Here is a 24,278-nt window from a genome sequence, read left to right as displayed (position 1 = left end):
GTACATATCTTTCCAAACTACAAGTGCCTGCAAATAGTACTTAAGGAGTTTAACATGTTAACTCTAATTTCGTCTTTGTAATTAGCATGTACATAGAAACCTGATTTATACCTTATATACTTTAGTCATAAAAACATAGCTATATCTTTTCAGTTTGCTAATAAATTACAAAATTTTGAATAAAATGCTTTACATTCACATTTAAAATAATTTAAAAAGCATCATAGAAATTAACAGTATGTTTGTCCTTTTTTTGTGTCAGATTTGAACTTAAACTCTCTACTGATTCTACTGTCCTGTCCTGAGGAAAGAAATACAAATGTCCAAGTGTTAATTGCTGACCCCTGTTATCCCTTAATTATGCATTCCTGTATCTTCTTTGATACTTCTCTGGTATAGCTATCTCCTATTGTCAAGATCTTGCCATTAGACACTTCACAGGTATGATCTCTCTCTTGACCTAATTGCACTTATTATCAGTCAATTTTTATAATACTAACTCGGTGCTTAGGATGACATACGAAAACCCTACAGGGTGCCCAAACTTTACAAGACTAATGTCCATATTGGCAACTTGACAAGGACTAGAGAGCTATGTTTCTTCTGCACATACTTTTGCATATTTTTTCCCACTAATATATGCACTGACCCATAAGATTCTCATATATTTGCAATTTTGCTGAACAAATAGAAATCACCTGTTTATTCATTAGATGTTTCTTGTCTAATGTGCACCTATGTGATAAATTAAGGTGGAATTTTAGTGTGCAAATATGGAGACTTCCCCAGCTTTCTCTGTACATATGCTTGAAACAATATTGGGCTGAGTCATTTGGAAGAGGAAGGCAATATGGCAGTAACCTGCAGCAGGGGGACATGGGGTGCTTTAAACATGTACTTCCATGAGTTGATAACATCCTCGTTTATGTGGCTGCCTCTATTCTGCTCAGTGAACAGCAGCATCTGGTAGTGGGACATATTTTACAATGCTATCCATGCGAAGCTACAGCCAGAGCCACAGAAGAATGTGAGAGTGTGAGTCAACCATAAAAGTTTCACACACAATGCATGAGACTTGACACATCTGTAGCACACCTGTGATGGCTTAATTTGGCTAGAACAGGTAACAACAAGTAGTAAAAGCAAGCTGTCCAGATGTTCTGGGAATATACATGCGAATACCCATACTGTCACCTTTCATTACAGCTGTTAGCTAGATTAAGATACCAAACGTAGGATAACGTGCTACCTTTTCACCTTTTCCTTGCAGTTTTGACCAAGCCTAAAGGTAATTAACTGGCTTCGTTCAAGTAGTACACAGTTGTTCTGATGAGAGTAAGAATCAGACCAATAAGGAAAGAAAACACTATAATTCCCTTTTTTTCAGGTGGGAAACGAAAAGGCAGTTGACTTGAAGGCAAGATGGCAAGCAGAACTTGCAACACTGAGACTCACAACACATACATTCTTCCTTTAGCCATGTCAGACTTGGAGATCTAAAGTAAACTAGCTTCCTAGGATCTCCCAGTAGCTCATGGAGAATGACGAGCATCGCCAATGAACAGTTCAGAGCAGAAACAAAACTCATTTCTCAAGCACAATCCATAGCCCTTAGTTAAATACCTTGACTCTCTATACAATGCACAAGGAAGATTAAATGGGATTCACAACAGACAGCATGCTGTGCAAGGTTTATATTATAGAGAAGGTCAAGACTTAAATCCTGCACTTATGTCAGACCAGGTTTACAACTCGGAAACGTCTTCTGCACTAATGCACCTGTGTCCCTCCTTTCAAAATAACAGGCACCTCTTTCTTGTAAAACACAGAGGTCAGGGGATGGTGTTCCTACTATTTAAATGGGATTCAGACTGAAGGATTCAAATCCACGTAACTATGTAGCAGTGAGAGGCTGAGGAGTCTTTTCATTTTGGCACTGTGCCACTTTGCAGAAAGAAATGCAGAACTCACTGGGCTAGAAAGAAAAGTGGAATCCCAGTGACTGCAGTCGTCTGCTGAAGGAGAGGACACCTACCTCTTGACCCCATCTCCAAGGACTGTTATAGTGCTTTATAAATCAAAAAGTGAATGAAGCCATAAGCAGGCCTAGCAGCCAAAATCAAAACTCATCTTTTAAAATTTTAACCCCCACCAAAATGTCACTTAGGGTGCTTGCTCTTTCCACTGCCATGCATCTGCTTGGCAGAACTCATTGCCTCTTGACATCAGGAGATCCCTATTTTCTTCTTTTTTAAGCCTACATTTAAGACTGATTTGTTTTCATTGACTTTTAACTGACATTAGCTAATTATTAACTCTGCAGGATAGATTAAATTTTAATTTTAATGTCATTGTAAAACACCATGAGCTGCCTCAGCATGATAAGATGCTATAAAAGTTTAAACTGTTGTTATAAGTTAGCCACCTGTTCAAAACATTAAAAATCTACACATTTAAATCAATCACACTGCACTGGATGCCCCATCAAGGCTAATGTTGATAAATTATACTCTTAGTTCTAGTTGATATAGACTCATTATTCTCCAGAATAGTAGTATATTGGACTTTATTTTGTAGAGTTTTAGCTGGGATTGCAGTGTCATTTTTCAAAATCCTAAATACACTCCAATGCGTATTTTCCAATCTGCTCAATTGCTCTGAGATTATTCTGGCTAAACAGTACCTTTGAGGTTCTGTTTGGTGTGTGAGGCATATGCTGGAGATGTACTGTTCCAGAAGGAGTTCCTGGAAGTACTGTGGAATGGTAGAAAGGCCTGTCTTCATACAGTTCTTGCCATCTCTGGGCCAAGGCAGAAGAATTGGATAAAATGGCGTATAGAAAAAACCCTATACATTTCTGTCTCAGGAGACGACAGATGAATCTGCAAGCTGGAGCAAATGAGATTGCTGTCTTAGACATGGTATATAGATAGGAAAAAATCACTTATCCTGGATTTTCTACCTATAAAACAGGGCTAATATTTTTCTCATTCCTATCTTGTCTCTTCACATGGTAAGTTCACTTGGGTAAGTACTATTTCTTATTGAAAGCAAGAGGGTTATTTCTATAGCTCCAATAAAGAAAGGCAGCACACCGAGGCTGCATATTTTAGTAGACTTAGTTCTGCAGTCAGGGAACTGACTTTACTACCTCCTGTTCTTCTTGTGCTCAGAAAAAGTTTGTAAGTAAACCAAAAGGCATGGACTTCATCATTTTATTATAACTGAAACAATCTTCGGCAGCCCTGCAGCTGAATGACCTCTTCAGCTTACTCATTTTTTTCATTTATATGAATATAAATTCTTTCTGACACCACACAAAGAAGCTATATTCTCTGAGACAGGTGACAGCTGACTCTTCAGTTTCCCTTTGTAATACATTCCTGCCAATTCCTAGAGTAGGAATTCAGTGAAAGACTCCCCAAAGAGTTAAATTTTTAACTTTGTTATTGAGGAGGGAAAAAAGGTAAAAGAGGATTTAGCTGACTGCATGAGGCTTAGCATAGGCTTACCCTCCATACCCGTCTAGGACCGTGCTTCCTGCGCACAACATCAGTGCGTAGGATACTAAGAATCTGGGCTCTGACAGTGATTACTAGTATCAGTGTAGCTGCTAGATGACAGAGGGTCAGAGCACTGTACACAGGTCCTGAGGTTAAGAGGCACGGACTGGCTTGCATCTCTGCTGCTGAAAGCAAGCTTGCTCTCGAGCACACTCCCTGTGCCCACACGACATAGCTCTACGCCCTGCATCTCCCAAGGACCTGTGTATTCCTCCTATGAACACAACATGGTTTGTGAATTTTCACTTCAAAGTATTTTAAAAAACACAAGTGAAGGCCATGATACATCTTTCTGCCTCTGAATGCTGTTCTAACTTTTTAACGTATGTGAATACGTTGCATGCCATGAGGTGTCCTATGAGCCTCATGTTCAAGCGTTGTCTTGGAGAGAGTGTGTTGCAATGACCCAGAGCATGGCAAGGAAGAGAACAATCAAGGAGAAAGAAAACCAGGTTCTAGTGTTGAAGCTTTCTCTCTAGGACTTTTATTGACCAAAATAAGACTTTCGTAATTCTGACCAAAAATCAGTGAAGTTAAGCTTGTAGATGATTTAGACAATGTCTACATTGCTGGGTCGGGGGGAAATCCTTAATATTGAAACACACTTTTTTCCTAGTACAGAAAAGTCCTTTGGAGCTTTGAAAAACTTTAGTGTATCTTTCTTTAGAAACATAATTGTTTGCCTCTTTCTGTTTGGAATTTCTTCACTAACTTAGTAATGGAAAGCTGAAATGCTGCCTGGCAGGTTTTTTCACAGATGTGTGTGGAGTATTTCTGTCCTAGCATTTCTCCACAAAACAATTTTGTGTAAGCTACAAGAGATACCACAACAAAGGGGATTATGGAGACCTGACACACTGTGTCATCTGTCATTTCTGACAAATGTAAATGCAAGAATAAAATCCTAGGTAGAAAATAAGAACATATGAGTCAGGGTTGAGTGAAAGGGCATCAAAGACTCTGGTTCCAGACTCTTTTTCTTTACCTCTGTTGTTTTTCTTTGATTTATCTGCATAGTGTATTTCTTATTCCAAATTTTCCTTGGGTGTAAATTTACCTTCTCTTTTAAAGAAGCAATACAGACCAGCAGTGGCTGTGAAATGCCTGCTAGTACAGAAAATTCATATTAAGTTGTGGAGGGTAGTTTCTCTTAGAGGAAAATATATCCAGCAGACCAAGAGAGGCAAGGTGGATGCTGCTCCATGTCCCCAGGTCCAACTGGTAGTGAGGCTGTAGATATGTTCTCAGCAGGCACACACGCCAAGCACATATATACACCATGTATATCTATCCATACATAGCAGTTGCTGCACCACAGACATATGGGCATCGGTGACTCCTGGTCTGACTCCAGTTGCTGCACTCACATCCCCCCTACATTCCCCCCCTCCATGCACAGATACACATACATTGAGTAGAGAGCTCTCCCCCAGGAATGAGTTAGAAAGGAATTTAATAAGAATATAGGACAAACTGTGCTGGTCAGGCGCAGCACATAGCCAGACATAGCCAGCTGCTTACATGCAACCAGCCCTTTTTTATCCCCTTAACCCTCTATTTCCCACACTTTTTCCTCCTCAAATCACCAAAATCTCCCCCTTGTGCCTTCCCACCCCCCTGTCCCTTCCTCTTCTAAATATCCCATAAGTCCCATGCCATGCTGAACTGCTCTTCCCCTGAATCCCATAAGGTGACCCACACCCCTACGCAACAAGCCCACTAGTCTGAATGGTTATCCCGAGAGCTGCTCCCGGTAACTTTTCATGACAGATCCCATGCCTGGACAATGGGGCTGAGGGTCTGCGGGGACAGCCCTCGAGGGTTCCATACAGGCTCTTTGTTCCTCAGGAGTCCTTAGTTCGGGTTCCCACTTGCCATTGTGCATCTCGGCCCTCCTCTGATTTCTGCAGATGGGCCTCTGATGAGCCGATGGCCCCTTGTGTGTCAGTATTTAATTGGGAATAACGGGTTTACTCTCATTCTCTGAAAAAGAGGCATAAATGTCTTCCCCAGCTATGAAGAAACCTTTAAAGTGGTGACCAGAATTAAATTAATTTTTATAACTCTGCATTCAGAATCCATATAGTTCTTATCTCTTCAGTATCCAAGGATCATGCTGCCTGAGTACTCCTTAATATAATTTTCTTGTCTGAGGTAGAATAATTTATGTCCAAGAACTTCTGCAGAGGTGATAAGAAATGGCTACTCTCATCTTCCAGCAGAGACTCAAATGCAGCAGCTTGCCCTATACTCACCAAATGTATACCTTGAGGTCAGGTGGGTGCAGGATGCATATCTCTGATATCTGAGTGGAGTGAATATTCTCTCTTTGAATTTGTAGGACCCAGCAGAAATATTTATCTCCATTCAGATCAAGGAAGCATCAGCATCTGTAAAACAATTGACTCTGTATTTGCCAAACCTTTGGGCAATAAGTAACTCTCTATGTCTGCACACACCTATCATCTATCTTTCAGAATATGTTTCACATCGTCTACAAGCAGCAGAATTTCACAGTCTCATTGGCATCTGGGCTTTTCTGTTGGATATGTTTGTACTATTCCTTAATGATTATATTTTATAGTAATTGCTTTTTGCTTTGACAGACACAGCTTTGGTCCTCTATGTAGTGTACCCGTTACCTTTAGAAAAGCACTCAGACTTTCAGAAGGTGAAAAGTGGACAAGAAATACACTGAAAAATGTATAAAAAAAAATAATTTGGCAATATCCATCTAAACAAGACTTTGGGATGAGTAAAACCTTATATGTTTTTTATTGACATTTGCAGAACAAGCTGTGCAGAAATGAAAAACTGAAAATAATTATATGCTATGCAGTAAACTTTGGAAGAACTTTTAGAAAATTATCCATTGAGAATGTAAAAAATTTCTAATGTGTCTGTGTTGCTAGATGAAATCCCTCTCTTATCTGGGTGGTTTGCTGTCTGCTGTTTTTGCAGCAGCACAGAATAAAATACAAATGAACCTGCATTATCAAAGGGCACTAGAAAGTTTAAAATTTATATTTAAGGTATAAAGAATGAAAACCAATTCTTTAGTAAAATTGTGTGTCTATCATGGATAACGTTTTCATTTTATTTTTTGATAGACCAGAAATCTTCCGAATAATATATTATAACTGTATAAAATTGAACTGGGAAAAAAAAAGTTGTTTCAAGGGTCATCTATTCCGGAGTTTATTTAACCTGTTCTTAAAAACAATTCACTAATAAAAATAAACAGCTCCTCTAAGTAGTAGTTGTCTGCTTAATTAGTAAAAAAGAATTTTCCTAAGGGGAATGACTTCTTACCTAAATTGTGGGGTTCTACAATGTAAGGGTCTGCATCTGATTTAAGTGATTAAGCCCTTATTAAGCCCCAAGTGAGCTAAGTGATTAAGCCTAGAGAGTGATCCATTTCACCCTACATTTTACTTCTACATATGGCCAATATAAATGCAGCCTGGGCTCTGTTCAAATGCCACATGTAGGTATTCAAGATATATGAGCTATATCCTTGTGGGGCTGGTGTCCTGGTTTTGGCTGAGATATACAGTTAATTTTCTTTTCAGTAGCTGCTATAGTGCTGTGTTTTGGGTTCGGTATGAGACGAATGTCGATAACGCATTGATGTTTTCAGTTGTTGCTCAGTAGTGTTTAGACTAAGCCAAGGATTTTTCAGCTTCTCATGCCCAGCCAGCAAGAAGGCTGGAGGGGCACAAGAAGTTGGGAGGGGACACAGCCAGGGCAGCTGACCCAAACTGGCCAAAGGGATATTCCAGACCGTGTGACGTCATGCCTGGTATATAAACTGGGGGGAGTTGGCCGGGGGGTATCGCTGCTTGGGAACTAATTGGGCATCAGCTGGCAAGTGGTAAGCAATTGCATTGTGCATCACTTGTTTTGTATATTCCAATCCTTTTATTATTGTTGTTATTTTATTATTGTTACTATTATTAGTTTCTTCCTTTCTGTTCTAATAAACTGTTCTTATCTCAATCCACGAGTTTTACCTTTTTTTCTTTCCCAATTCTCTCCCCCATCCCACCGGGTGGGGGGGAAGTTAGTGAGCGGCTGTGTGGTGCTTAGTTGCTGGCTGGGGTTAAAACACGACAGGCTGGCAAATATGACATGGTGCTTACAGGGAAGGTGTGACTATAGACAAAGAACCGAAGGTCTTGTGAAGGTATCCAAAGGTACTCTTAAGCATCCGAGAGGGCACTAGACACCTATGCTTAGGCAACTTTAAAATATCCTCGTTTAAGCCTTGGATGAAACCCATCTGAGTTGACCTAGTACATAGGCTGTTATCATGCTGTATGCTCTGTCCTGATATGTATTAAATTCTTTTTTCCTCTACACTTAAAGAAATAAAATTGTAAATGAGATACATGAAGTAAACTTTTCCTCTCTATTCAGCACCGATAAGGGCCTCCGCCAGAGTACTCTTTCCAGTTTCAGGCAAGATAGTTTAAGGATAAAGGAAAACTGAACAGAGCCCAGCAGACAGCCACAAGAATGCTGTGGTCCATGGGAAATTTATATAAAAGGAAAGTTTTGTAAAGAAAAAAATAAAATGAATAGAAATACATAAAAGTAGCTTCTCACTAAAGCATTTTTTTCCCATAGATTCCATTGTGCTTCATGGTCACTGGACCGAAGATAAATTGGCTTAATTTTTAGTGAAGAAGTTTTAAATTAGAATTTAGGACTTTTGAAACAGTAAGATTCTGTGCACAAAAATGGCCTCCCAAGGAAGATAATGGGATCTCTTTCACTGGACATTTTAAAGTATAGTACTAAAAAAAACCCTAACAGATATTTCAGGTGTTTTTGATTCTAGCCAAATACTTCTCATTCAATTTTTAAAGAGATGATCAGATGGATGTTTGAGGTCCTTACAATCCATAATTCTGTAGTTTGTTAAGTGGTTACTTAGCTTTAGCCAGCTTGAAACTAGGTTCCTAGCTTAAGCTAATCCTCTAAACTCCCCTGACAGTGAATGGCAAGCGAAAAGCAAATCCTGGGAGTGATTCAATCTGCCCGATCACAGACTAGGTGAATCACTGGCTGGAAGTAGCTGTGCCTATACCTGGATTCACCTGCTGGGATGTCAGGGTGTTAAAGAGGTGAACAGAGAAATCCTGATCTGAGACAGGGCAGGAACTTTGCCAGATCAATAACTTTGATAAATCCTGCTTTATGAAGCTGAATAAATAAACTTATTTCTCAAAAGAACCGAGGACATACTTTATGGCATAGGTCACTCTTTTAGGACACTGACAGGCAGACTCAGAGGAATTATTTTCACAGAAAACCAGGGATGTAAGACTTCTTAATCTGTGCATGAGTTTATAAAATTGAGGATATGTGAATTCAGTATAGAAAATTCTTTACATCATTTTTTCATAATGCACATACATTCTTATCATGACACAGTCTTGACTTGACTTTAGATGTTAGACAATCTCATAATATGAATGCTTATAGGCTATTGTATCTTATGTTTCAACATTAGAAAATGCTATTTTTAGAGCTATCTTCATTTAGCTTTCTAGAATTTTTACCTTTAAATTTAATTTTTATTAATGAAATCTAAGAAGATGTAGATTTTGAGTATTTACTATAGCCTAAACTATTCAATAAATATCCTCATATAGTTAATTGAACAATTAAAATTATTTAACTAATCTGTGTCTGGTAATATGCACACTTCACATAGAGATAGTCAGGCATGAATTTTAGGTGAGACTGTCTCCCTTCTTTTTCAAAAACAGCTTTCAATCAATACTAGTAATTGAGCTTTTGCTACTATATTTTTCTTTGTAAGCATAGCCAACATTTTGAATGTATAGATTACTTCATTTGAGAATCATTAATCATGCCTACAGTTATCTAGATATCTCATAAACTGAGACTAAGCTTTAAAAACCCAGGTAGCCTTGGCTTCCAGGAATTCCTGTCAAAGAGACAAAGAGAAAACTATTTCTTCTTCTGAATAATAGAGGTAATTCTTGAGTCAGTTTTTCTAATGCCCTGGCACAGTGTCTCAGATGATGTCTGGAAACAACGTAGTTGTGCTCTGGAATGCACATGAAGACATTTCAGAGCCAGAGGAAAACTATGAAAATAAAACCATAATTTTCTGTTTCTTCCTAGTGTAGATGATGGAAGAAATAACAGATAAATGTTCAGTGTATCTGAGATACGTGCCAGTTGGCTTTACAACAAAAGCATGGCAATTTCTTCCTTTCGAAACAAGCAAACAAACAAAAAGCAGACTTATAAGCGTGGCCATCCAGTTCCCTTAATTGCACACATAACATAAGACTAAGATTAAATATGAATTTACTGGTACAATGAATTCAGTCATGTAATTTAGTAGATTCTCGTCTATTGCTGCCATTAGGTATATTCATACAGGCAGTGGCCATCCCAGAGAAGTATTTACTCTAAAGTAAAATTATTATTAAAATCATTGCTCTAAGTAAAATCTACCCTAGATATCTATTGCACCTGCTGAAGTCTTAGCACTCCAGTAATAGACCTAAAATGGTAGCTAATTTTATATTTATATGCTTTTTCATGCAAAATTTCATGAACAGCTGCACTTCTGATAAAGAAATTTTGTCAATAGGTAATATTCTAGATTTTGAACCCCAGGAGGAGAACACCAAAAGAAAGTTTATGACAGGTGAGACATATCTTTGATTAGTTTAGTATTAAACATATGGAACATAAATGAAATTCTGCAGCCTCAGGATTAAAGGAATGTATAACTAAGAGGGTTCTTTACTGAATATTTCATCCTTTGGTGTACATAACTATCTCTGATGTTACTTCAGAGGAAGACGTCCACAAGTTGCAAAGAAGAAATGTGAACCAAAGGAAAGGAGGCATTCTGAAACATTCTGGCTGCCTTTTTTTTTTTTTTTTTTTTTTTTTTTTTAAGTTCAGACAGATCAATTACAGCTTTACATTTGTTGCTTTAGAGCAACCAGGAATAAAAGCCATCAGTGTTGTAGCTGTGTTTGTTCTTAACATACTGACTATAGAATCACGGTATTCCAATTAAATCTGATGATTCCAATAGCATAAATCTGCCTTAGAATACTGCTCATATAGGAAGAATGAACAGGAGAAGGAGTATATCATCTATGACCTGTGATTCTCTGGTGTTCTGGCTGATAATGCTGTGGGGTTCCTTGAGGGTGTATAGGTTATGAGAATATGAATAAATATATTTGGATGACTCTGCTTCATGACCAGTTAGTGTCAAATTATGGAAAGTACCAAACTAACATCAGCAGAGATGCTTTAGCTCTAAACACACAGACATAAGTGAAAAGGTGACACCTGTAAAGGTTTTGCAGTCCAACAGCATTCTTCCAGAAAGAATTCTTATTTAATAAGAGGCAAACATAAATCCTGAGTCTTGCTGATATTTACTAGGGTTTGGTTCTTCTAGGTTTACTGTGTGAGCTTGTCCCTGGACCTCTATTTCCAAAATAGAAATACACAGATGAAAAAGTAATATGCAAATGCAAATGACTAGTTAATAGGATTCTTGGTGTCCAAGAGCATCCACAAGTAAAAAGAAAATGTTTTTTAGCATTTAACATTTTTGTTTAACAAGTTTTTACTTCCTTTCTTTTCTAACCATCAACATATTGTACCAATTACTTTAAAAGCTGTTTCCCAGTATTTTCATTGCTATTTAGTAATAAAGGTTACGATTTTGTCTTGCCCCCTCCTTATTTTCTTCAGAGGAAGCAACGTCAAATAACAGTTTAATGAGTATCCTACTATCTGAGACCTTTGCCTAACCCAGGAGCTGTGTAAAACCAATTAGAAGTGTACATTTGCAAATTGGATGCATACGAGCGTGACCAATTCCCCCTCCCCCTTCCCCAAAAAGCCAGGACTTGATTGTAGCTAAACTTGTTTTGAAAACTAGGTTTGAAGAGTCTTTTGATGATATATATGTTGCTAAAGTCTTAGTATCTAAGATTTTTTTTTCTTCGACAACCCATCTCCTGACCCAAATGGATACACTGATGTATTCACTCCTTAAAACATATACACTTCAAATGTTCAGGCAGATGATCTTACGGAACTACTTCTTTTTATTATTTTTAATTTGCTACAGGTTTTTTTGTTTAGTTTGTGGGTTTGGGGTTTTTTTTCACATGAAGTCTTCTGTGAAACATCTGAAAAGATAGAACGGTCAGACTATGTGTTTTAAGGATGCCAGAAGTTTTTCTTTCACTGAACGCTGGACAGGCACATACAGTGTTCAGTTTCCCACACATGGCAGTTCCACTTGAGATGCCCATATCTATTCTGTTCAGCATCCAAGTGCCACTGCAAAAGGGTACGTGTCCTCAGTCATGTCTATGAGCTATATGCAGATGTGCTGTGGTTTAACTCTGGACTGCCAGCTCAGCCCCACACAGCTGCTCGCTCATCCCCTGCAGTAGGATGAAGGAGAGAATTGGAAGGGTAAAAGTGAGAAAACTCATGGGTTGAGCTAAAGACAGTTTAAGAGGTAAAGCAAAAGCCGCACACACAAGCAAAGCAAACCAAGGAATCCATTCCCCACTTCCCATGGGCAGTCAGGTGTTCAGCCATCTCCAGGACAGCAGGGCTCCATCACGCCTAACAGTGACTTGGGAAGACAAACTCCATCACTCCAAACGTCCCCCGTTCCTTCTTCTTCCCCCAGCTTTACATGCTGGGCATGACGTCGTATGGTGTGGGATATCCCTCGGGTCAGTTGGGGTCAGCTGTCCCGGCTGTGTCCCCTCCCAACTCCTTGTGCCCCCCCAGCCTCCTCGCTGGTGGGGTGGGGTAAGAAACAAGTCCTTGACTCTGTGTAAGCACTGTTCAGCAGTAAGTAAAACATCCCTGTGTTATCAGCACTGTTATTATCACAAATCCAGAGCATAGCAGCATAGAAGCTACTACGGAGAAAATTAACTCTATCCCAGCCAAAACCATTACAAGATGTCAAGTATAAGTATCTCAAATGGCAATAGATGAGTATAGGTAGTCAATTGAATGAAATCCATACCCATTGAAAAAGATGTAGGCTGTAATAAAAGAAGATACTGTAGTGTGAGCAAAAAATAATGAAATTTCAACTAGCTTTTACAGTAAAAGTATACTTTATGAGAGGCATGTCAAGCAAAAGGACAGGCTTCTCCTCCCCTCAGTATCCTTTCATTGGTGCAATATACTATATAATCTTTTATGCTACCATATCTCAATTCTCTTAGAACACATAACCTCCAGCTATTTGTAACACTGATACTTGACACTGCTTTTTAAAGAGAGAGAGAGAATTAAGACAGGGTAAAGCATTTGGTAAAATCCAAAGGCTGCCACTGTTTTGCAAAGACATTCCTCCAGAATAAGTTTAGGGATTTGCATCTGGATGGTCCGACTCTGAATGTTTTGGGTTGTGATCTAAGCCAAAGAACCCATCACCAGGCTGGCCTTGAAGACTCAGGAGGCCCAGATAAGAGATATTTAATTTAAAAAAAAAAAAAAAAAAAAGTAACCTCTCTCTTTCCATGGAGGTTGGGGGGGGGGGGGGTGGTAAAAAAAACCCAAACATGCATCTCAGAAGAGTTAGCTATAAATCTCCTCTTGGACTATATCTGCAAGCATACACTGTTTGCAGTCTTGAACCTCAGCAATGGGTGTAACAGAGGACACCCAAGCTAAATTTGCACTTGGAAGTGCAACTATTGAAACAGATTGTTCTCCATTTTGTGAGAAAAAAAATAGTCTTGGCAGTTGCTCAGTTCTTCACAAGATGAAGTTAAAGGTCAGTATTAGTAGTAGTGAGACAGCTAATACTGCTAAATGCTAGTAAGTGGCCATAATGCACTTCAGTACACATAAAATAACCTCATGTGTTCCATGCAGGTATAATCAGCAGGTCCATTAAGTGGCATATTAAATATAAGCCATAAAACAAACAGCAGAACATCAACTCTTTAATGATATCAAACAACAATCAAACCTTTAGGTCAAAATCATTGTCCATGTAATAAGACAAAGTGTCCTTTTTAATCGAAGTCCTTTTCCATGTCATCCATGCTCCAGGGCAGAACCCTTCACTCATACAGGCTTCTCCTTCTGTGAGAGACACGATTTGCTCCCCAATCTTACCTTCTTTTTCAGAATTATTTCCAGGAATGCCTCCCAAAAGAATATTTCCTTTTGAAGAAGTAGTAAAAGCTTGGCTGTCCTGAACAGTTCTCCTATCCTTCAGAATACACCCCATATTCAATATCAAAAAAATGTTCAGTCTTAGATCTGATAATGGGTTGGGATTCTTTTTTTTTTTTCACCAATAACCTTCTTTCTTTTTTTTTTTTTTCACAGTAAGCTCCAGACTAGCCTCAGGATTGGAAAGTGTAGACTGTTATGCTCTCCTGCTTTTATAATGAGAGATCATTTGTCCACAATTCTGCTTAACTAAGAACACTGTCTGCATCAACAGTTTTTCCTTACCCTTGATAATTATTGCTATTTGCAAGTTACCTCACATCTGTCATTATGTTACAGTGTAAGTTTTAAAACAGAACAAAACAAAACAAGAAGTGCTTATGCACTTAAAGGAATATACCTTTTATTTCTCAGGTCCACTACATCAGCACAGTGTTAGCCCTATCCCTCCTCCATATTGCAGGTTTCATTATTTAATGTCATGTTCAAGGCAGAGAACAAATGCTGCTCTCTAAGCTGCCCACCTGCCCCACTGCAGGTGTCTGGGATCAGATACAGTCAGATATGTAACTTACATCTACATGATAGCTCTTCATTTCAGACAGTCCTAGAATAGTAAATATTTAATACTTAATACTGCAGTCAGTAAAAAGTATTAAGCGCTTTTAATACTTTGAGGGGGAGTGTCTGGAATGCCAAATACATAGGCAAGGTCAGAAGGACTGAATAGCATCTCTGGTTATCTATTTCAGACATTAGTCTGTGCGGTCTTTTCCTTCCGGTTAGCAATTGCAATAATCACTTAAAATTGGAAGAACAGCTGCATCAAGTCATGCATCCCATTTTCAACCTTGGTCATAAACAGATACCTAGAGGAAGAATAATATCAACATAAACACGCCTGATGATACTTCTTCCTAATGCTCCTACAACCTCCCACTCTCTATGAACAGCTAAGAGGCTTCGGAAGTTGGGCATTATTTCTATGGATGCATGTATATTAAAGGTTTAGTTTGTGTGCTTTTTTTAGTGAATATTCTGATCATCTTCATTCACTGCACTTTGATTTGCATCTCAGGATAGTCTTGGATATCTTTCAGGTGACATCCAACTAAAGCCGCTCCAGGACTGCACTTGGGTTGCTAACTGCAACTGATCAATAAACCCCAAAACCAGAAGAAGGCTCTGAGGAAATGGGCCCATGATGTGTCCATAAAGCTCAGGTGTGACTGAGCACAGCTGTTGCAAAGAAGCTGACTTTATCTCAACATGAAGAGGACAGGAGGGTGGCCTCTGTTGTAGATAAACAGCTATGGATAGTTGAGTGGATCAACTGGTAGTGTGCTGCTTCCTCAGTTCCCTGAAAGAGTGTAAACGTCTCTCTGAGTCAGCATGAGGGTAGCGAATGCATGGAACAGTCCAATACAGAGTATAAAAACTGAGCAATTAACAAAAGAATTTCAGAGAGCGATGGGCTTGAGCTGGCTTCAAGCCACATATTTCTTCCTGGAGACTGGGGACACTCAGTGTTGTGACAATGAGCATATTATAGAGACTAGTAATGGGATTCACATTGGTGTTGTGACTGAACTGTGTATTGCAATTGCTATAAATGTATTTTGCTAAGTAACTTACATTTGTGTTGTGTTGTGAAATATATTTTGTATCAGCTGCTAAATCAGAAATCCCATGTAACATCAACTATCTTTAAATAAGTATATTTTATATTAAACATTACACCCTCTACATTCAGAATATCTAAAAGAACCTGGTTAGAGAGTATTGGACTCTGACACTAACAGGTCTTCGGTCTACAAGACTCGATCAGAGCTGGTCTAAATTAAACCTTAGCACATATAGTATCAACATTGAGTTCTCAGGACTAATAGTTTCACCCTACCTGTCCAGCCTCATGGACTATAATAGTTGCTGATGTATTTAGCTTATGCATTTAATGATCCTTACAGAATTTCTCTTCCATAAATTACACAGCTCTTTACTTGATCCCAGGTAAACTCTAAGTATCCAAATGAGCACTGCACTTGCATGCACTGCATGGCAAAAGAAACTATTTCACATCTTAATATAAATAGAGTCGCATGTTCCAGTCAACAGCTATGGGTATAAAGCAAAGAAAGTATGCTTTCTCTAAAAGCTGTGATATGGGATGTCCTGTGTCCTATGTACCTTCAGTCCACACAGGATTCTCACAGAAAGCCTGCTGAGATTCTGTAGTGCAACTTGGAAAGCAAGTAAATCTGGTCATGAGGTCAGCCATGGCATCTACTGAAACTTATGCAAATATCCTTAACCAATGAAGTATGTACTGGTGCGAACGTCTGCCTCTACAAATTCCTTTGAGGTATCTAGGGCTTACTGTCTATTGTGATGTCCTCAGAAGAGTGAATATATACAGCTATTTGATCTACGGTGCTCCTAGCACACGTCAGGGAGCCACAGACATGTTTCAATAGCAATCACACAGCCTTCTGTGTCTGCGTGCTCAAGCAAGGTCAGAAAGAAACCTTGTTTTGCTGTCTGTTGACAACTCTAAGGTCACAGTAAGTCTTGTCTTCTTAGTCCTGTGATATGAAGCCTAAAAAGCGCTCTTTATGTTAATGGTAAATATAAATTAATTCTATATGTGAATGGCTTCTGAAAATTCAAAGGAAATGCTGCAAATCCCAAATGGTCACTTCACCCAAAAGGTGGAATCCACATCCTTCTGCGATTAGAAATTTTAAATAATTATATATTACATGTTTTTAAGAAATCATTTAGCACTAATGATAAAAATGTAAGGCCAGAATATTCAAATCTAATGGCCTACACCTCATAACCTATAGCTTTACTTAGGCTCTTAAATAATTGTAAGCCCCAGGCATAAAAAAGTTGACCGGAGTTCTTACTATTTGATTCAATGTTTTCAATTAACTTCAAGTGATTCTCAATAAAACATAAAATAAAAAGCTAAAGTATTTTTAAGGGCTAATAGATCTTCAGAGAATGAAAAATCCTCTCTTGCACTTATTCATAAAGTAAGGCAACAGAGCCTACATAACAGATTTTATTTTAATCTAAAAAAAATTTTTCTTGTCCGACCCCTTATTCAGAACACAAGCAGGAAAATACTGTTTTCCTGATATTTAAACGGATACATTTGATGTCTTTGATTCTTATTCAAAAACAATTGAAAGATTATTTACAAATGAATTTTCTGAACATATGAAACTTTATGCATAAATGGATTTGCTACAAACAGACTTTGAAAAATATATCAGAACTTGCTTTATTGTGTTTGCATGTCAAGGTTTTGGTAGCGGAGGGGGCTACAGGGGTGGCTTCTGTGAGAAGCTGCTAGAAGCTTCCCCTGTGTCCGACAGAGCCAATGCCAGCCGGCTCCAAGACAGACCCGCTGCCGGCCAAGGCTGAGCCCATCAGCGATGGTGGTAGTGCCTCTGGGAGAACATGTTTAAGAAGGGGGAAAGAAAACCTGTGGCAAAACAGCAACCAGAGAGAGGAGTGAGACCATGTGAGCAACAGCCCTGCAGACCCCCAGGTCAGTGCAGCAGGAGGGGAGGAGGTGCTCCAGGCGCCGGAGCAGAGATTCCACCGCAGGCCATGGGGAAGACCGTGGTGAGGCAGGCTGTCCCCCTGCAGCCCAGGGAGGTCTACGGGGGAGCAGATCTCCACCTGCAGCCTGGGGAGATAGGAGCCCACGCTGGAGCAGTCTGTGCCTGAAGGACTGCAGCCCGGGAAAGAGACCCACGCTGGAGCAGTTTGTAGAGGACTGCAGCCTGTGAGAAGGACCCACGGCAGAGCAGGGGAGGAGTGCAGAGTCCTCCTCCCCCTGAGGAGGAAGGAGCGGCAGAGACAAGGTATGACGGACTGACCCCAACCCCCATTCCCCGTCCCCCTGCGCCGCCGGGGGGAAGGGCTAGAGAAAATTGGGAGTGGAGTTGAGCTCGGGAAGGAGGGAGGGTGTTACAGATGCACGACTAACCAAATCCAACAGGTGTTAAAACTCAGATTTACTCTTCAGCAAAAGCTAGTTAGAAGTCCGGTAACATTTTATAAAACCACAGGCTCAATGATGTAAGGAGAATTAATACTACATAGCCGACTTAAGAATCCCCAAGATTTAAAGTGATGGCTCAAAACGTGCGTATCACTCACCTAAAGCTGAGGGCTCTCTCCCTCGAGGAGTTACCTCGGGCGGTGCCCCGACCCGAGTGGGAGTCCCCAACTGCAGACCCGCTGCTCCGAGAAGGACCGCCGACGTGTCCTCCAGCGGGACCCCGTTTATTCCTCTGTCGAATCTGACCTGTGGTCGTTTAATTCTATTGGCCAGGAGGGTCACCTCAGTGTACCTGGTGCGTCTCGATTGGCCAGTTCAAATTTCAACCTGCGGCCTCCAGGGTTTCCTTCCCCTTCTCCCTTCCTGGAGAAGTTTCGTTTCCTGCTGGCGGGATGGGGGGGCAGGAGGTACTGCCACAGAGGGGTGGGGGGAAGGTGTTTTAAGATTTGGTTTTATTTTCTCATTACCCTACTCTGATTAGATTGGTAATAAGTTAAACTAATTTCCCCAAGTTGAGTCTGTTTTGCCCGTGACAGTAATTAGTGAGTGATCTCTCCCTGTCCTTGTCTTGTCCCACAAGCCTTTCTTTATATTTTCTCTCCCCTGTTCAGCTGAGGAGGGGAGTAATAGAGCTGCTTTGGTGGGCACCTGGCGTCCAGCCAGGGCCACCCTACCACACTTGTTTAGCATGAAATATTTTGTCAGTTCTACTAAAGGAACCAGTAAAATTGACATGAGTCAGATCCTTTTGTTTGCTTGTTTTGTCCCTAAAAAAATTAAGGACAGCAGCAGGATTAGTAGGTGCTGCAACTGGAGGTGGAAGCAGATTGGACTGTATCCCAGGTTCCCACATTAGGAGATGGGAAGGTCAAGGGACACCTTCTGTTCTGTATCATAAGAATGAATTTATGTCATGAATTACAGGGAATGAAGACTCAAATCCAGAAGTTAAGAAAGAACAGAATCTTATGCTGATCCTATAAAGAGTCAACTCTTTTCCAGGAATTCAGAGGCTGTGGCTGGTCTCTTATTCCCCCTTTCAGTGTCCAGGGTTGGTTAGAATTTAATGGAAAAGTTTATACGCCAAGCAGAAACCAAGATAGGATCCTCCTACCCCAAACCAGAGGTTTTTGCTTACTTCAGGTCTTTCATAGGTATCTTATTTTTTTACTGCTCAAACATACCAGTAAGGTTGGTTTCTTTTGTAAGTGATGCATGCAGTGAGAATCTGGGCCACCATTTCAGCTTTTTTATTAGAGACAATTTAATTAATCTCACCTAAATTTAAGTTATATACACTATCTGAACTAGTAATCTATCTCTATCTGAACTAGCAGTCCTACTTTTATACTGTCAGGAGAAGGGGGCTATTTTAGGGCCCAGTTGTTCGGTAGAATCTCTTAAAGTGCCTCTTTTTTTCCATCGGTTATAAAAGGATCTTGGGGTGACTATCTCAGATGCCACTGTCTGTATTTGGTCAGATGAGCTCAAAATAATGTACAGGGTAGATTTTCCACATCTGCAAAAAAAAATTTAGCAGCTGCTATGTGGAACTGCACTTAAGAGCTGTTACTTTTGGTCTTCTGTTTTAAACAATAATGAGAGTTCATTAAAAATCCTCTAAACCAATACAGATAAATATAAAAAGGATATTTAGGATATAGAATGGGTTTAGATCTGTAAATGATAACCTTTTCATATTGTCAATTTTTCATAAATAGGCTAAGTGTATTGAATACAAGATGATGTAAATAATCTGGAAGACCATACATTCATAATAAAAGTTTTTGCTGTCCAAAGAGGGGATTACATAGTTTAGATTTCTTTTTATATGATTAGTGTTCCAAGATGACATTAGTATTATATGTGCAATGTTTTCAGTCTTTTATGGTAGGTCCTTCAGACCTCCTGCATAAAACAGGTAATAGATTTTTACATGTGGTCTTTCCATCAAGTCCATACTTCTCATTTAGGTAAACGACCACTTAGGAAGACTTCAGACATCTGAGCTTAATACAGAAATACTCAATGTCAATGGAACAAATTTATCTCTAGTTTAACTGATTTTTTCAACAGTCATGTTGATAGCTCTAATTTGAATATGTCTAGCTTCAGCTTCTAGCTACCTGACCTCATTACCTGCATGTGAATGAGATTCAAAAATACTACTTTCTGAAAAATCATCATGCAAACAATTAGTAAGTAAATTCATGTAACTTTTCTTTGATAAATTATCTAGAAAGACAATGGATTTCATTTCACCTGACTTTTGACAAAACAGATATCTAGGTTTCCTACATGTTCAAAGGAAATAGCTAAATAAGCTAAGAAAGTGTTTTGTCCCATCCTAAAATCAGTGTCAAAGCAGTGACATTTTCACTAAATAGTCTCTAGGCCAGATGCTTAACTTTTAAAAAATTAGTGAGACAATTAAAAATTGACTGCTGGAAAACCTAATATGTATGAGAAGCATCTGCACCATTATTCGGATCATATTTGAATTCCTACAAAATAAGTCTTTATTATTGAACAGTATATTTAAGGTGCTGACATCAAAACTGAAGATCCTTGTAATGAGCTCATGATCATGCTGTGTTTATAAGAACACTGCCTGGTTTTACTCTGTGTATTTGTTATGCATCAAAAGATCATTTTACAGACTTAGCCACCGTATCTTGTTTGGATCCTATTTCCCCATAATAGAATAGTGATACTTCCAGGACATACAGTGTCTTCAAAAAAGGGATTTATAAGTGACTTAATCATAGGGGTTCACTAGTCAAAGAGAAAGAAAAAATGCTGCCTTACAAATTAATCCCCTCCTGCAACAGTGGGAGAAGAGATCTCTAAAACAAAACCACAAACAGAAGTTACTTACTGAGCTCTACTAAGCTTGTGACATTTGAAACAGTTTCAGCCTAAGGTGATCACGCTGCCATGTACCTGACAGGGCTGCTCGGGACAACTGGAAAGCGGTGTTGTCAACCAGAAACAGAGAAAAATCTAGCATTAAGACTACTGCTGCAAGGAAGGCATTTCAGTGGCAGAGTTAAGGCACCTGTTCGATACCTACATTGGATTTCCAAATATCTTTCACTTACAGAAAGACCTCTGTACCTTCATTCAGCAGTCTTTTAGTCTCACTATGCTGATATTCATCAGCTCATTCTAGCATATTTAGTTTTCATTAGACTGTCTAAATGAAAGAGAAAAAAGGCTACAAATTCTTCAGTGATGTCCTTTCTTTACTCCCAGGATATGAACTTTAACATTTTACTTAACTGTTGTTTCTAGATTTCAGTGACATGTTTTCAAGAGAAGACAATCAGATATTTTAATCATAGATAAATTCAAAATTACACAATTAAAAATAAAATGAATGAAGTCCAGATCTATGAAAGAACTTGAAGAAGAGCTTAACTCTAAACACACAAAAGGCTATGGGATTAGTAATATATTTCATTGGCTTGGATATCAAGTACCAGTCACACACATAAATAAACCTAAGCACTTGAGTAAGGATTCAAGACTTAAATGTAAATATTTCAGTACATGTCAGAATCTTGTCCCAAAAACCTCAAAATAACATCAGTTTGTAATTCAAGTGGAATTCAAACACAAATTCCTAATTCAACATGTAAAGTACCTCTGGAAGAATGGCTCTGCTCCTCTCTGTGCTAATGCAACTTGGTATCTGCCAGTCCAATGATCAAGTGGGTTAAGGTCTGATATAGCAATGAAAAGTTCATATTCTGTGTCTTTAGTAAAATATAGATACATATAAATTTATATAAAAAGATTTTATATCATAATTATATTGAGATATATACACACATATGGACTTCACTTTCTAGCACAAGTATTGTGTACGTCAAAGTTTTTGTTGCTGACTGTACTCAGTTACTTCTTCCTCATTCTTTTTGCTTCTCTAACTTCTTCATAAGTGGGATATTTGTGTAGCCATGTTCTAAAGTGAATGAAGATCATAAAGGTGAAACATCCTTCATCCTGGAAGAAGTGTGAGGATTTCAATAGATGGCCATGGGATAAAAGTAATGGTTTCAAAATTCTGGGTGTTCTCTACAAGACGTAAGTGTGGAAGTGTGCTGCTTTGTGATGATATTCCCCAGGAGAAATAGAATTCATAAAGCTAGTCATTGGCTGGTTCTCCAGACAACAGGCTTCTGTTTGCTGTGATGTTTAATTTGAATAGTCTGCTGTAAAGCACACTTACAGAGAAACCAGCATGTACTGTTTCCTTGAAAATCAGCAAGGCACCACCAAAAGGCAAAATCCCTTAGAATGCTACAATGTGCAGTTACAAACTGTGATTCTTATAAAAAATGCTAAAGGACAACTTTTCAAGTTTAATAAATATAAACTTAATAATTTATGGAAGTTTAGGAGCCTATATGCTCAGTTCTTGCCAAGTCGATCTAAGCAGAATTAAATTTTCAGTTAGGTATTTGTAGTTCAGCATTAAGATACATTGATTCAGGTGGGTACTAAAGATGCCCAAGCATTTTGACATTTGGCTGCGCTGAAAATTCAGTCTTGAAAATATACAAAAAATACCTACAAGGACTTTTTACATACTTATTTTCACACATAGGAAAACCTGTTTGATGTCCCCTTAAAATTAAGGCCTAAAATAGTTCATGGGCATGAATGTTCATGTCCTTTATTTTACATTCTTACCACATTTTCCTTTTGTAATCTAGTCCCTTCTTTTTTTAATTTCTCCCATAATTTCCTAATTTTTCCTCAAATGCAAGAAAAATGCATATTTGCTCAAACCCGTTCTTCTCTTTTGTCAAGTACTTATATATATTTCTTCTCTGACTATTTTCCTTTCAGTGTAAAGAGAAAATTAAAAAATCACTATCAAAATGTTTCAGTTTCTCAAAGCAAAATATTTAGACTCTTTCCACACTAAAGTTCTGTCAGAAAGTTTTGCTGAAAGTGACACATTTCTGTAGATGTTAAAATTTCATCTAAATTGCTTTTCTGACAGAAAGCTGCTCAGTCCAAAAAAAAAATCCATCCACCATGTCTAGTATTTCCCAACAGCTTGTATTTGTTTCCCTGTATATCAAGGACAACACTGGAAATGGAGATCAAACCATACAAATACCTCTCCTCAGGGATGTCCCTCTCTCACTACCAAATTTGCTTTTCTCTTGATTATTTTTTCTCTCTCCAAGCTCATAAATCTTTCATTCTAGCTTACAGTGTGCCTCACTGCAGCAGGGTGGACAAAAGGACTACTTTGCAATCCACTGTTTATGGTACTTTTCTCCAGCATAAGAGTTTTGCATCCTGTAAAAACAAAACCGAGCAACCTGTATAGACACAACATCTCATTGTATTTTGCCTATCAGCAAACCATAAGCAGCTCTTTAGTTTGACATGTGGAAGCACTGAATCACCAGACCTTCTTATGTAGTCAACAGCAAATGTAATGAGTTTGTTTGTTTGTTTGTTTGTTTAATAATTTTGGATTCCTCCAGTGGCACTAAGTCAACTCCATTAATGGAATAGGGTGGGAATCTCTGTGTAGATCTGTATTAGTAAATTAAGTCACAAACACTTGGGATGTAGAGATAGTTGATCATCTGTACCATTTATGTGTTAGATCTATGCCTGAAATTGTTTTGGCTTAGGCCAGTTCATCCTCTCCCAAATTATTCACAGGATGGCTGGCTGATTCGCACAAGAAGGGATGTGGTTATTCCACCTCTTTGTCCCATCTCCTGGTTTGGAAGCAAAAAGATTTCAGAAGTTTGGCATGTCCAACCAGACTATGTCAGTTGGCTTTAGTGTTGAAGAACTGTCCCCGGCACTGTTTAGTTGATTATTAACCTCTGAATCAACCTTCTGGGACAGGCAGACACTTATTCTTTGATATTTCAGAGACTTAATTAGATACCTTAGTTCATCTGCTCTGATGTTTGCAATTAATTCTTTTCAAGCCTGCTCAGAGCCGGACACTGAAAGAGCATCAGGGCACTCTTACAAAGAGGTAGTGGCATAAGTAAATCAGTAGCAGGTTAGCTGAACACATTCCTCACATCAAAAGAAAGCAAAGAAAGGAAAAGTAGCCCAGAGGAAATGTTGGTCTATTAGAAGAAATACGGTTTCGAACCAGAAATGGTTTTTTTTTTCAGAGGTGTTTGCACTTCTGGAGCCAAAGTTTAGAATAACTATTTTTGTAGACTATTGTATTCAGTAGAAGTAGTAAAAAAATATACGTGCTAAAACAGTCCTATTTCTGCAATATTGACTTGTTACCTTAAAAGAGAGAGAAGAAAAAAATCAATTAAAAAAAATTACAGTAAGCAGTTGCACATTTTCTCAGCCTTTTTTTTTTAGAATATGACTAGGTTATATATAAATAT

Source organism: Harpia harpyja, chromosome 4 (assembly GCF_026419915.1).
Source record: "Harpia harpyja isolate bHarHar1 chromosome 4, bHarHar1 primary haplotype, whole genome shotgun sequence".
Lineage (NCBI taxonomy): Eukaryota > Metazoa > Chordata > Aves > Accipitriformes > Accipitridae > Harpia > Harpia harpyja.
This window is presented reverse-complemented; position numbering follows the sequence as displayed.